The following is a 12,252-nucleotide window of genomic DNA, read 5'->3' on the forward strand; positions in this document are numbered from 1 at the left end:
GAGAAGCCCATATTTGGTATTTTTCTGCACACTTTGCCTAGGAAATGAACATCTGTCATGGGCAAGCAGACATAAGAACTTCCTGTTTAGAAACTAAGAGAAAATAGCAAGCTTTTGAAAGGGAATCGCGTTGTCCCAGCTGCATATTTTGCTGGTAGGAAACCAGCAATAGTGAAGGCCAGGGAAGCCTGGCGTGCCACAGTCCATGGGGTCGCAAAGAGCTAGACATGACTTAGGGGCTGGACAACAAAGGAAACCCGAAAGTTCAAAACCAAGGTGTCGGCGGGCCAGCATCCCCCCGGGGCTCCAGTGAGGACCTGCTCCTCGCCTCCCGACAGCTGAGAAGATTGAATCAGAACATTCTGGAGGAGCAGTTGATGAAACTTCAACACAGCCGGCACGTTCAGGTTGGCTGAGATGCTGTCCCTGTATCTGCTGTGAGTGAGGCTCAGCCCAGCAGAGAAGCCCAGTAACATAGCTTCCCTTTCAGGTAGTGATCTTACAGACCAGACAAATCACACTTTCAAGAGAGAAGATGATCTTGTAAAAAGCCAGGACTTAGGAGATTGGTCTGTCCTTTTTAAAAAAAAAAAAAAAAAATCACTATTTCTCTCACTTAGAGAGATGACTCCGTTATACCCGGGTCTAGTGGACAGCCTCTTGAAACAATCTGTCGGCTCTCATCACACCGACAGCATCTTGCCAGGCAGCCTGAAAATGTGCTTTTCCAGTTCAGGAGAGCAACGGAATCTTCGAGATTTAGAATAAGTTGCCTGTCTGTCAAGCCTCCTTTTCTCAGCTGTGACTGTAGTTGCGCCTCTGAACTCCAGTTTCCCCGCCTCTGAAATAGCCAGGTCGGGCTGGCTTGTCTCGCATCGCCCTGAGCTCTGATTTTCTGGTTCTGTCTGCTCTCCTGGGCTTGAGGGCCAGGAGTAAAGATCTGGGTGATGGAAGTGGCTGACCCTCCGCGGCCCCCCCGGGGGTGATGGGTCCAGCCCTGGGGAAGACATGGCCTCCAGAGTTTCCGTGGCAGGTGCAGGTGCTGCTGGGAGCCTGCTAGGCAGACAGTGAAGGTCATCTCTCCCAGCAGGGCCACGCAGGTGATGGATTGAGCCAGGCTGGGGCGAGAGATATCCATCTTTATCAAAGCGTGTGCACACCAGCCAATTACGGCCAGAAATGGCCTGGAGCTAAAAGCTATTACTGAAGTTCTCTCTCTCCAGCAGAGCCTGGCCAGATGGGGCCTTGGGTAGGGGCTCGGTGAGGCAGAGAAGCCTTCGGAGACTTGGAGCGGCCTTGAGTGCGGGTCGACCTCCTGGGATCAGAGCCCCGGGCTGTCTGCGAGCCTTCAGTCAATCATGCACGGATGGACCACTTCTTTCACTGCTGGGCTACACCGCTGAGCTCCACGGGGCGAGGGGGCGGCCCCTGTGTGTTCACTGATGGGTCCCAGATCCAGGACCCTCCGTGGCTCGTAGCGGGCACACACTCATCATTGCAGGAGGGAGGGAGTGGGGAAGGCGGGCTTGGCAGGGGAGCCAGCCTTCAGCTCTTCCCCATCACTTGGGCCCCACTCGTGGCCCCCTCCCTCGAGGCTGGCACGGCCCTGCCTGTTCCCACGTCGTCAGCAGCCCCCACCAGATGTGCCCCCTGCCTGGGGCAGGTGGGGAGAGCTGACGGTACCCGCGAGTCAGACACTCTTTACTATTTCGTTTACTGAGCCTGGTGCCCCATGGGCTCCACCGTCGCTGCCCACAGCCCTGGAGCAGCGGCGCCTTCTCCCAGGGACTGCGGACGCCCCCTCCCTCCAGCTTGGACACACCTCTTTCCCACTGGGTCAGTACATTTGCACAGAAACTTGCCTGGGTTTCTTCTATATTAAAACGGTATTTCCCTCTCCCCCAGCTACAGGCTCTGTCCTGCTTCCTTGACCGCAAACCTCTGTGAAAAAGCACACCCCTGGCTCCTCTCATCCTGTTCGGTCCACACCCATCTAGTCCAGATGGGCTTCTGTGGGGGGGCAACTGCTTACCTCATGACCACCAGGGACCGCCGTGCTGCTAAACCCAGTGGTTGCTCTGCAGACAGTCCACACGAGCCGCGTTGGCGGGGCCAGGCACGTGCAGGCCCGTCCTCTCCTGAGACGCTTTCTGGCCATGCCTGTTGGCAGCCTTCCTCTCAGCTCTGCTGCGGGTGCGACCTCTGACCCACCCCTTGATGCCAGAGCAGGCTTGACTTCACATCCCGACCCCTGCTCTTCTCCAGCCCCTCTCACACCCTGGAGGGCTTACAGCCTCACAGCCATCGACACCCCAGGGACACCTGGCTTGCTCTGTGCAGCCCAGACCTCTCCTGCAATCTCCTGATGGGTCTGTCCGGCTGCCCAGCTGACGTTGCCACCTCTTGTCTAGAGGCATCTCAAGCTTAGTCCTACATGGGCCCACTCAGCTTCTCCCGCGTGTGCTCCACACAGAGCTGGGCCCACACACTTAACCTTTCCGCTTTTGAGCTGCTCAGCCTCAGAGGCATCGCAGCTTCTCTTTCTCTGACGCGTCTCCTGCAAATATGCTGAGAAACGCCCAGCACCTGACTATTTCCCACAGCTGCACAGCTACCGCCAGCTTTCGCCTGGTCTAGCAACACAGCTTCCCAACTGGTCTGCCACGTGGCCCCCCATCATCCGAGGTCAGCTCAACTACCAGAGTGATCTTTTAAAATTCCTAAGTCATATTATGCTTCTTCTTGCACAAGCCCTCCTGTGGCTCTCATCTTGATCCAGGGGAAAGGCAGAGTTTTGCAGAAGTCTGCAAGGCTCTTCAAGACATCGCTCTGTCCTGACATTCCCCTGCTCGCCTTCCGCATCCACCCGTGATCCTTCAGGACCTCCTGGCACCGTCTCCCCGGAGCCTTTGCCCTGGCTCTTCCCACCACCAGCTTGCTCTTCCTCGGGTGTCCACGTGGCTCATTCCAACACCTCCTTAAGTCCTTCGAGTCGGAGCATCACCTTCTCCATGTGGTCTCCCCTGACCCCCATTGCAAAGGCAACCCCTCTGTCCTTTCTGACTCCATCTTGCTTCTTTTCCCCCAAAGAACCTTTGCAATGGGCTGAGGGTCCTGGGTTCTTACTTGCAGTGTGATGGTCTTGGGAGGTGGGGCCTTGGGCAGGTGACGAGCTCATGAGGGTGGAGCCCCACACTTGAGATTTGTGCCTGTATCAAGGGGACCCGAGAGGGCTCTCACCCTCTCCACCCGTGAGCCACAGGGTGAAGTCGGCAGCCCACCACCCGGAAGAGGGCCCAGGTCAGAACTGGGACATGCTTGTCCTTCTAGCCCCCAGACCTGGGAGATATCAAGCTTTGCTGTTTAGAAGCCACCCAGTCTGGGGCCTTCTGTTATAGCACCTGAACTGAGACAGCCTTCTCATGCATTTCTGAATGAACTTCCTGTAATTCGGTTATTTGTCTCTGAACAAACTCCCCGAGGGCAGGTGTGCTTCTCTGCCCCGCTCTCTGCTGAGTCCTGGGCCCCTAGAATGGTGACCGGCTCACAGAACACCCTCAGGAGATACTCCCTGGGTGGAGAACGTCCTCCCTGAGCCCCTCTGCCGCCCACAGGGGGGCCTGCAGACTTGGACCTGGGTTCTGGCCTTGGGTTGGGTACCGTGGCCTTGTGGCAACTTGAGGATGTTTCCATGGTAACCATGTCTACACGGGTGGCCAGTGTACACCTGTGTCCCGGACAATCTGGAGTCTGCTTCTCTGGACGGTATGTGCTGTGTTTAGAAGACACGATACGATTACCAGTGAACAGAAAACAGAGAGGGGTTGAGATATGCTCTCATTTCATGTGATGGTGGATCCCTTGTGAGACACCCCTGTGGGCAGGTCAGAGGCAGGAGCTCCGCCTGTGTCGCCTGGCCAGCGAAATGCCCCCCAAATCCCCACCTGTTCCTGTAGCTCCCTGTGGGCCCCAGAGACAGCCTGGGTGGCGGCGGACCCTACCAGTCGCCTGACCGCTCCCCCATGTCTGGTCCAGCTACCCTGGTGCCTGACCCGCTCAACAGGGAAGAACTCCCTTGTGATGTTCCGCCAGCCTGGGACTGGGTTCCATCTCCCGGTGCCCAGCCCTACCTGATGGCCTGGCATAGAACGTTTGCTTGATTCCCCACTGAGACACAGGTGGGAGATGGGGAAGCGGGCGTGCTGAGCAGAGGAGCAGCCACCTGAGCTCATTCCTGGTGTGATGGTGTCTTTCTTGGCTCTCCTAACCCAGAGTGTGTGCTCAGTCCCTCAGTCATGCCTGGCCCTTTGTGACTCCGTGGACTGCAGCCCACCAGGCTCCTCTGTCCATGGGATTCTCCAGGCAAGAGTACTGGAGTGGGTTGCCATTTCCTCTTCCAGGGGATCTTCCCAACCCAGGGACCAAACCCTCGTCTCCTGTGTTTCTGAATTGGCAGGCAGATTCTTCATCACTGAGCCACCTGGGAAGCCCCAAGCCAGGAAGGAGACTAATTAAATACCAGTGTTGTTGGGAACGCTCCAAGGAGCTTCTGATTTTAAGTATTTTTCGGGTCTTTTCAGACCTCTCTGAGTGGCACTAAAATGAATACGTTGCCGAGAGAGCGCCGTGCTGTTGGTTTCTACACTCCGCCAAAGATGCCTTGTTAGCGGGCTTTTAAATAGCTCCCTCAGAGCTGCCAGCAGCTGCGCGTCTGGAATGGGTGACCTCGGGAAGAATCGCAGGCCTCTCCAAATTTCTGGACAGAGCGGGCTTGGGGGTGGGGGTGCGGGCAGGTGATGTCAGCCCCCGTTTCCGTGTGTTTGTTTATGGATGTCCAGGGAGGATGTGGGTTTGCATGCAACAGGGTAGAAAAAAAGGCCATAAATAAGGCTCTTTTGTGGCACAAGCCTTTGATCAATCAGACTGTAACACAGATGGAATATGGCTTGGCCCCCACTAATGCAAACATATGGACTTGCTCACTGCCAGCCTGCATTTCCGGGAGAATATTTAATAGTTTAGAGGAGGCATATTGCTTTCCTACGACTTGTCTTGGGAACACCGTTCTGCGGAGACGCAAAGCGCTGATCTCTTTTCACTTTTCTGTCTCACCATACTTGTGGCCTCAAGAGAGGGTGTCTCCCAGCTGGCCGTGGGGAGCAGGACCTGGGGGACGAACGCCGCCCTCATCTCCCCTGGCTGGGCCCGCCCTTGCCCCCGTGCGTCGAGCCTCCTATGGAGGGAGAGTGGACACGAGCATCCACAAGGGGCTGAGCCCAGGGGAAGGGCACTCTGTGTGGCGACCACACTGCCCTGACCCTGAGACAAGGGGTCTGGGGGACCTGCCCCTGCTGAGCAGTGGTTTTCAACGTGTGATGTACAGAGCCCCTTGGTTGCCATGGAGAAAGTGTGGAGGTGAGGTGGGAAGATGGCAGGCAGGGGTCTGTCTGGTTACCATTGTCTTCCCAGCACATACCATGATGTCTTCCCCTTGGCAGCTGCTCAGTCTGAGATAAAGGTCTAGCATTTAAATATCTTAAAGACAATTTTTTACAAGATTTTATGTTCACAGCAACATTGGGGGCCACGAACAGGGATTTTCCACGTACCCCCTGCCCCACATGTATACAGTCTCCCTGCCCCCCCACCAACATCTCCCAGAGGAGATGGTTCATTCATTACAATTAGTGAACCTGCATTGACACGTCATCACCTCCCAAAGTCCAGGGTTTAAATTAGGTTCCCAGGCACCCATCCTTGTAATATCATAAAGAGCATTTTTTACTGCCCTGAAAACCCTCTGTGCACCATCTGTTTATTTCTCCATCCCAACCCCTGGTCGCCACCGAGGTTTCACTGTCTCCATTGTTTTGTTTTTTCAGAATGTCATCAAGTTGAAGTTGTACAGAACGTAGCATTAAACATATATTTTTAAACTGAAAACTCTTTGCTTTACAATCCTGTGCTGGTTCCGGCCATAAGGTGTTGACTTCTTACAATACACATTTAGATTTCCTTCGTGTGTTTTCGTAACTTGATAGCTCATTCCTTTTTTTGTGCTGAGCAATATCTCATTGCCTGGATGGACCATAGTTTATTCATTCACCTACTAAATGGCATCTTGGTTGCTTCCAAGTTTTGGCAACTATGAATAACGCTGCTATAAACATTTGTGTGTGGGCTTTTATGTGCATGTAAGTTTCCAGCTTCTTTGGGTAAATACCAAAGAGCATGATGCTAGACTGTGTGGTAAGAGTAAGCAAAGCTGTCTTCCAGGGTGGCTGCTCCCTTCTGCGTCTCCACCATCGTGAGTGAGAGTTCCTGTTTCTCCCCATCCTCACCAACATTTGGTGATGTCAGTGTTCTGGATTTTGGCCATTCTAATAGGTGTGCAGAGACATTAATATTAAAAAGCAGAGACATTACTTTGCCAACAATGGTCCGTCTAGTCAAAGCCATGGTTTTTCCAGTAGCCATGCATGGATGTGAGAGTTGGACTATAAAGAAAGCTGAGCACTGAAGAACTGATGCTTTTGAAGTGCAGTTTGGAGAAGACTCTTGAGAGTCCCTTGGACTGCAAGGAGATCCAACCAGTCCATCCTAAAGGAAATCAGTCCTGAGTATTCATTGGAAGGACTGATGCTGAAGCTGAAACTCCAATACTTTGGCCACCTGATGCGAAGAGCTGACTCATTTGAAAAGACCCTGATGCTGGGAAAGATAGAAAGAGGTGGAGAAGGGGGCGGCAGAGGATGAGATGATGCGATGGTTGAATGCCATCACTGACTCGACGGACATGAGTTTGAGTAAACTCCTGGAGCTGGCAGTGGGCAAGGAGGCCTGTCGTGCTGCAGTCCATAGGGTCACAAAGAGTCGAATACAACTGAGCGACTGAACTGAACTGAATAGGTGTGCAACAATAACATTGCCTAAATTGCATTTCCCTGATGACACAGGATGTAGACATCTTTCCACATACTTATTGGCCATCTTCCTTGGTGAGGTATCTGGAAAGATCTTTGGTCTATTTTAAAATCTGGTTGTTTTCTTATTATTGAGTTTTAAGAGTTCTTTACATATTTTGGATAACAGACCTTTATCAGATATTAAGTCTTTTACAAGTATTTCCTCCTGGTCTGTGTCTGATCTTCTCCTTCTCTTGACGTTGTCTTTTGCAGAGCAGAAATTTTCAGTTTTAATGAAGTTCAGTTGCCAATTATTTCCCTCACGAACCATGTTTTCGGTGTGGTATCTAAAGAATTATTGTCACACCCAAGGTCATCTGGGTTTTCTATGTTATCTTCTAGGAGTTTTGCATTTTCCTTTAGGTCCGTGGTCCATTTTGAGTTAATTTTAAGTGTAGAGTCTGCGCTAGAGTCTTTCTGTTTTTGCACTCGGAAGCCCGGTTGTTCCAGCACGATTTTTAAGAAGCGGCTCCATCGTGGTGCCTTTGCTCCTCTGTCACAGCTCGGTTGACTGCATTTATTTGGGTCTATGTCTGGGCTCTGTTTTGTTCCATTGACCTCTTTGTGTGTTCTTCCACCAACCCCGCAGTCTCGACAACTGAAGCTTTTTAGGAAGCCCTGAAGCCAGGCCCTGCCAGCTCTCCGACTTTGTTCTTCTCTTTCCGTATTGTGTTGAGGGAGTCTATTCTGTGTCTTTGGGAATTACGTCTGCAGTTACCCTACTTCCTTATTTTGGGGAAGATACTGGGATCACATCTTTATTCCCTTTTATTTTTTTCATATGGTGAGACTTTTCCATGTCATCACATATTATTGCTCAAAACCAGCGTTTTCAGTTGGGTAAACTTGACCCTTTAGAGTGGAGATGTGTGCACGGCTTACTCTTTCTAGATTGCCGGTCATGTGTGGGCTGCATTTTCTGGAATGGGGAAGGAGGCCTCTCATTCCGGAGCAAAGCTGCAAGGAAAGATACAGATTTGCTTTCCTTGGACAATCAGCCGTCTCTGGGGCGGGGCTCTGCTCTTGGCCACACCCACTGGAGTGAATGAGGAGAGGAAGGAAGTGCTTTCTGTCCCCAGAAGAGGAGGGCTGGTCCTGCCCGGAGGAAGGGAGACTGCGAGGCAGGCAGCAGAACAGACACCTGCTCTGCGTGAGTCACCCGACCTCAGTTCTGGAAAGGAGCGGGCTGGTCCTCAGCAGATAGCTCACAGCAGCGCTTCCAGGGAGAGAGGGCGGCCCTTGGGCAGGGAGGCACACACAGCTGTGGGGAACCGGCACGTCTGGGTTGTGAATGCAGACAGGCAAGCCTGGGGGAGGGGCAGAGAGTCTGGACAGGTGCCCAAGAGGCCTGCAGCCGGCGTGCAGGGGCGTGAGTCTTATCACACAAGTGGTTCGGTGTGGACAATGCCTCAGGAGCCCTGGTTAAGGAACGTCCCTTCTCTCTAAAGTTCCTGCAAACACCTGCAGCCATGCTTCGAAGCTGTTCAGTCATCTGGGGCCACAGTGCTGGCTCTAGAATACAGACCCAGCCATCCTCCCCAGATGCTTTCTCCTTCTCTAGAACTTTATCCTTCAGACATGTGTCTGGACAGTGCCCACAAGACTCGACTGTGCACTCAAGCTCCTGGTGCCTGGAGAGGTGGCCTTTACCACTTAGCAGATCTGGTTCTGGCAACATGTGACAAGACCAGTGTGAGACTCAAGACAAGTTCTCTTTTTAAAGCAAAGATCCTTACCGTTTGACTGGGAACACGCTCCCATCTTTTAGGATGAATCACTGCTGATGGTCGAGAGAGCAAGCTGTGGGTTTTTACTGCTCTTCACAGGTGCCCCCTATCCTTCAGGTCTCTGTGTCCTAGTCGGTGTGGGAACTCTGCGTTACGGGCCTCATTAACCCACGGTAAGGACGAGGCCCAAGCATAACGTGATGCAGCAGCTGGAGGCGGCTCTAATGACCGTGGAGGAGCTGCAAACCAGGCGTCACTGATTCTTTGCAGCTAAGAAAGACGGCAGGTAAGGGGAGTGAGGCTCATGGCTTCAGGCTGCATTAGAGCTGGGGTGCTGGGGTGTAGATCCAGCAGCAGTTGCAACAGCTGGGCTTCGGGTCTGGATCTTGGATCGGTCACATAAGGTCCAATCAACTGATGCCCTCGGGGTTGTGGCCGAGCCCCTGTCCACTAGGATGTAACCTCCCCGAGAGTGGAGACCCTTGCCAACTCGTGTCTGGACATGGGGCCACCAGAAGGGTTTAAATCACTACTGTGTCCAGGAAACAGGCAGAGGGGTGGAGGCAGCTGGGGTGAATGGGAGGGGTGGGGAGAGAGCCAAGCGTGAGCTCCAGGTGTGAGGTTCCCCAGTGTCCTCCACCTCCAGCTGGGCGCCCCACAGCTCAGTTCAATCCTCATAGAGACGCCTGGGGTCAGCACAGGCCCCCCCGGGCAAGGGCTCCCTTCCACCAGCCTTGTTCCCTCCAGATTACAGCTGCACGTCTAGGGAACCCTGCACTTCTGACAAGCAGCTATAAATGTGGGAGTAACCGTGAGACCCCCTTGCTGTCATTTAGTCTATCAGTCATGTCCAATTCTTTGCAACCCCATGGGCTGTAGCCCGCCAGGCTCCTCTGTCCTCGGGATTTCCTAGGCAAGAATACTGGAGTGGGTGGGTAGCCATTTCCTTCTCTGGGGGATCTTCCTGACCCAAGGATCGAAACTGCGTCTCCTGCAAGTCTCTTGCGTGGCAGGCAGATTCTTTACCACTGAGCCACCAGGGGAGCTGCCTTAGGTACAATAATTTGCTAGCCCAACCCAGAGAATTCAGAAAAACACTTCACTTGTGTTTACCAGGGAAGGGTCCGGCCTGGTGTGGGACGCGGGCAGCCAGCCCGAGAGATGGAGGGACAGCCAGCCCGAGTCCTGCTCTTAGGAAACACCGCTGACCACACACTGGCGGGGCCCTCCCCTGCAGCCCCGTCACCGCCTGCGGAGGCTCCAGGCTGCGGGCACTGAGGGAGGCTGAGCGCCCTGCTGGGGCAGATGGGGCTGGGCGTGTTGATTTGACCTCGCAAGCTGCAGTGATTGCCCCAAAACGTGGTCTCCTCTTTCTGACATAAACACAAGCTGTTTCCCCAGAAGCTCTGCCACCAACAGACACCAGGCGTCCCCACCAAGACCGCACACTTGGAACACTGCCGAATCCTGTGTGCCTTCCCGGCGATTCCTGGAAACTCAGCTCGGAGGCGGGACTTCTGGGGGACCCTGCCACCCCTGACTTTGCCCCCACAGGCCTCCCTCCCTGCCCCTCTAGCTGCAGCCCCTCAGGACTGCAGGCGACACCCCTCTGCCTCCCTGCAGAATCCACACTGTCGGGTCGAACCAGACTGAGCATCTCCCAGCCCAGGCTCCCCGGGGCACCCAGCCCTGCCCCTGACACACGTCCTAAGAGCCAAGCACTTTCCATGTGCCCTCAACAAAGAGAGTACAGAAGCTCAGAGAGGTCAGGTTACTGCCCGAAGATCACCCAGCTAGAAGGTAGTGGAGAAAAGGTACAACCAAGAGTCTCTGATTTCTCAGCTCATTCGTGTTTGTTCTCAGTGTGAGTCAAAGGGGGCTTCCACCCAAGGTCTTTCCTTACTGAAGATGCTTCCAGATCTTTCCAAGGAGAGCTCAGTGCATACGCATTTCTCTTCCCTTCTCTCTGTGCAGTGTGATCCATTTTCCTCATTATGTCTTAGCCTATTAATAACCACCCATTTGTCTTAATTCAATAAAAAGATGATTGATCGTATTTGCAACGGTTTCATCGAACTTGTGAAAGTGATGGATGGGGCCCTGCTGTAAGAGGTGTCGAGAAGAGCCACGTCCTTGTGCTTGGAAGCGGTTCTCTGTCTCACTGAGCATTTTGAGACAGAAATTTCAAAATACATATATATATGTTCAGTGTTGTCAGGAATCAAAAGCAAAGCGGAATTTTTACCTTGACATCTGGATTCTGAATCTTCGGGCCTGGGGTTCCAGGGAGGGAGCTTTAGTTACTTTTTAAAATTCACTCATTGGCTAGAAAACCACTCGCTTGTGTGTTTATAGGAAGAGCACTGAGGCAGCTTCTGTCTGCAGGGAGGGAGAGGGGACACTTGGAGGTGCTGTGTGAAGCCAGACCCACCCCGAGTCCAGACAGGGCCTCTCCTGTCCACCGTAAGGGTTGGTCACGCCGGTGTTTGTTTGAGTGGCGAGTTCTCCCTAATCTAACATGAACTCAACACTCCTAAGCTCGCAGCCATTCTAACTCCACTGACCAAGGCCCAGCTTGCCAGCCGGGCCGTCCTGACCTGACTTCACAGCAGCTCACACAGCCGTGCCTTTCAGCCTTGTGCCATCTGCCCCATGGGACCTGAAAGTGCCTCCTTTCAGGACCTTCCGGGCCACCGTCCACGAGTCCTCACCGTCCCCTCACTGGCAGGCAGTGGGTCCCTCCTTCCCTCTTAAAGGTAGAGATCCTGTGCCTGAGTCTCTAAACGTGGGGTTCCAGTAACAGATCACTGAATCCCAATCTCTGCCAGGAGACACGTGTGGCTACCCTCCTCCCCCTCCTTTCTGTTGGCCCTGGGTCCCCCTGAGGGGTCAGCCTGGCCAGCAGCTGTGGTCACACATTCACCAAACCAGACGCAGAAGGATGAGGGCGGAAGAGCAGAGACAGCAGCTACACGAACGGCGATCAGGCCCCTCCTCCCCCAGGCCTCTGGCCCCACCCTGTGTGGGCAAGGCGGCTGTCACGAGCACACCGTCTTGGAGACAGCATCCCAGTGCGGAATTGTTCTGTCCCTTATTCTAGCCAATATCTCAGAACCCCAGAAAAGAGTTCTAATCAATAGGCTGGGAGGATGATGAAAACCTATTACCGGGAAAGAAACACATTATTACAAAGATCAAAGGATAATAAGGCTCCAGGAAGGAGTGGAGGGGGGCGGATCCTGAACGCCGCGGTCGATGCTGTGTGCGAGGTTTCCGAGGCTGCTCTTCCTGAGAGTAGGTCACATATCCAAGTGCCTTCTCTTTCATGTAGCTTCTGTTCCGTGAATGTCTCCAAAGATGAAATCAACAATTGTCACTAGCCCTTTTCTGGAGGACAATTTCCCAGAACCCACGAGAGCAGCTGCTTGTTGGGTCTCGCCCAGAAATGCTGTGGGCATTCTTCCCATCCTCCAGAGCTCCAGGCAGAGGACACGGGGATGGGCAAGGGTCCCGGCTATTGCGGGCAGCCCCCTCTTCCAGCACTGACCCTGAGTCCACCG

Source organism: Bos javanicus, chromosome 5, assembly GCF_032452875.1.
Source record: "Bos javanicus breed banteng chromosome 5, ARS-OSU_banteng_1.0, whole genome shotgun sequence".
In the NCBI taxonomy this organism is placed as follows: Eukaryota; Metazoa; Chordata; class Mammalia; order Artiodactyla; family Bovidae; genus Bos; species Bos javanicus.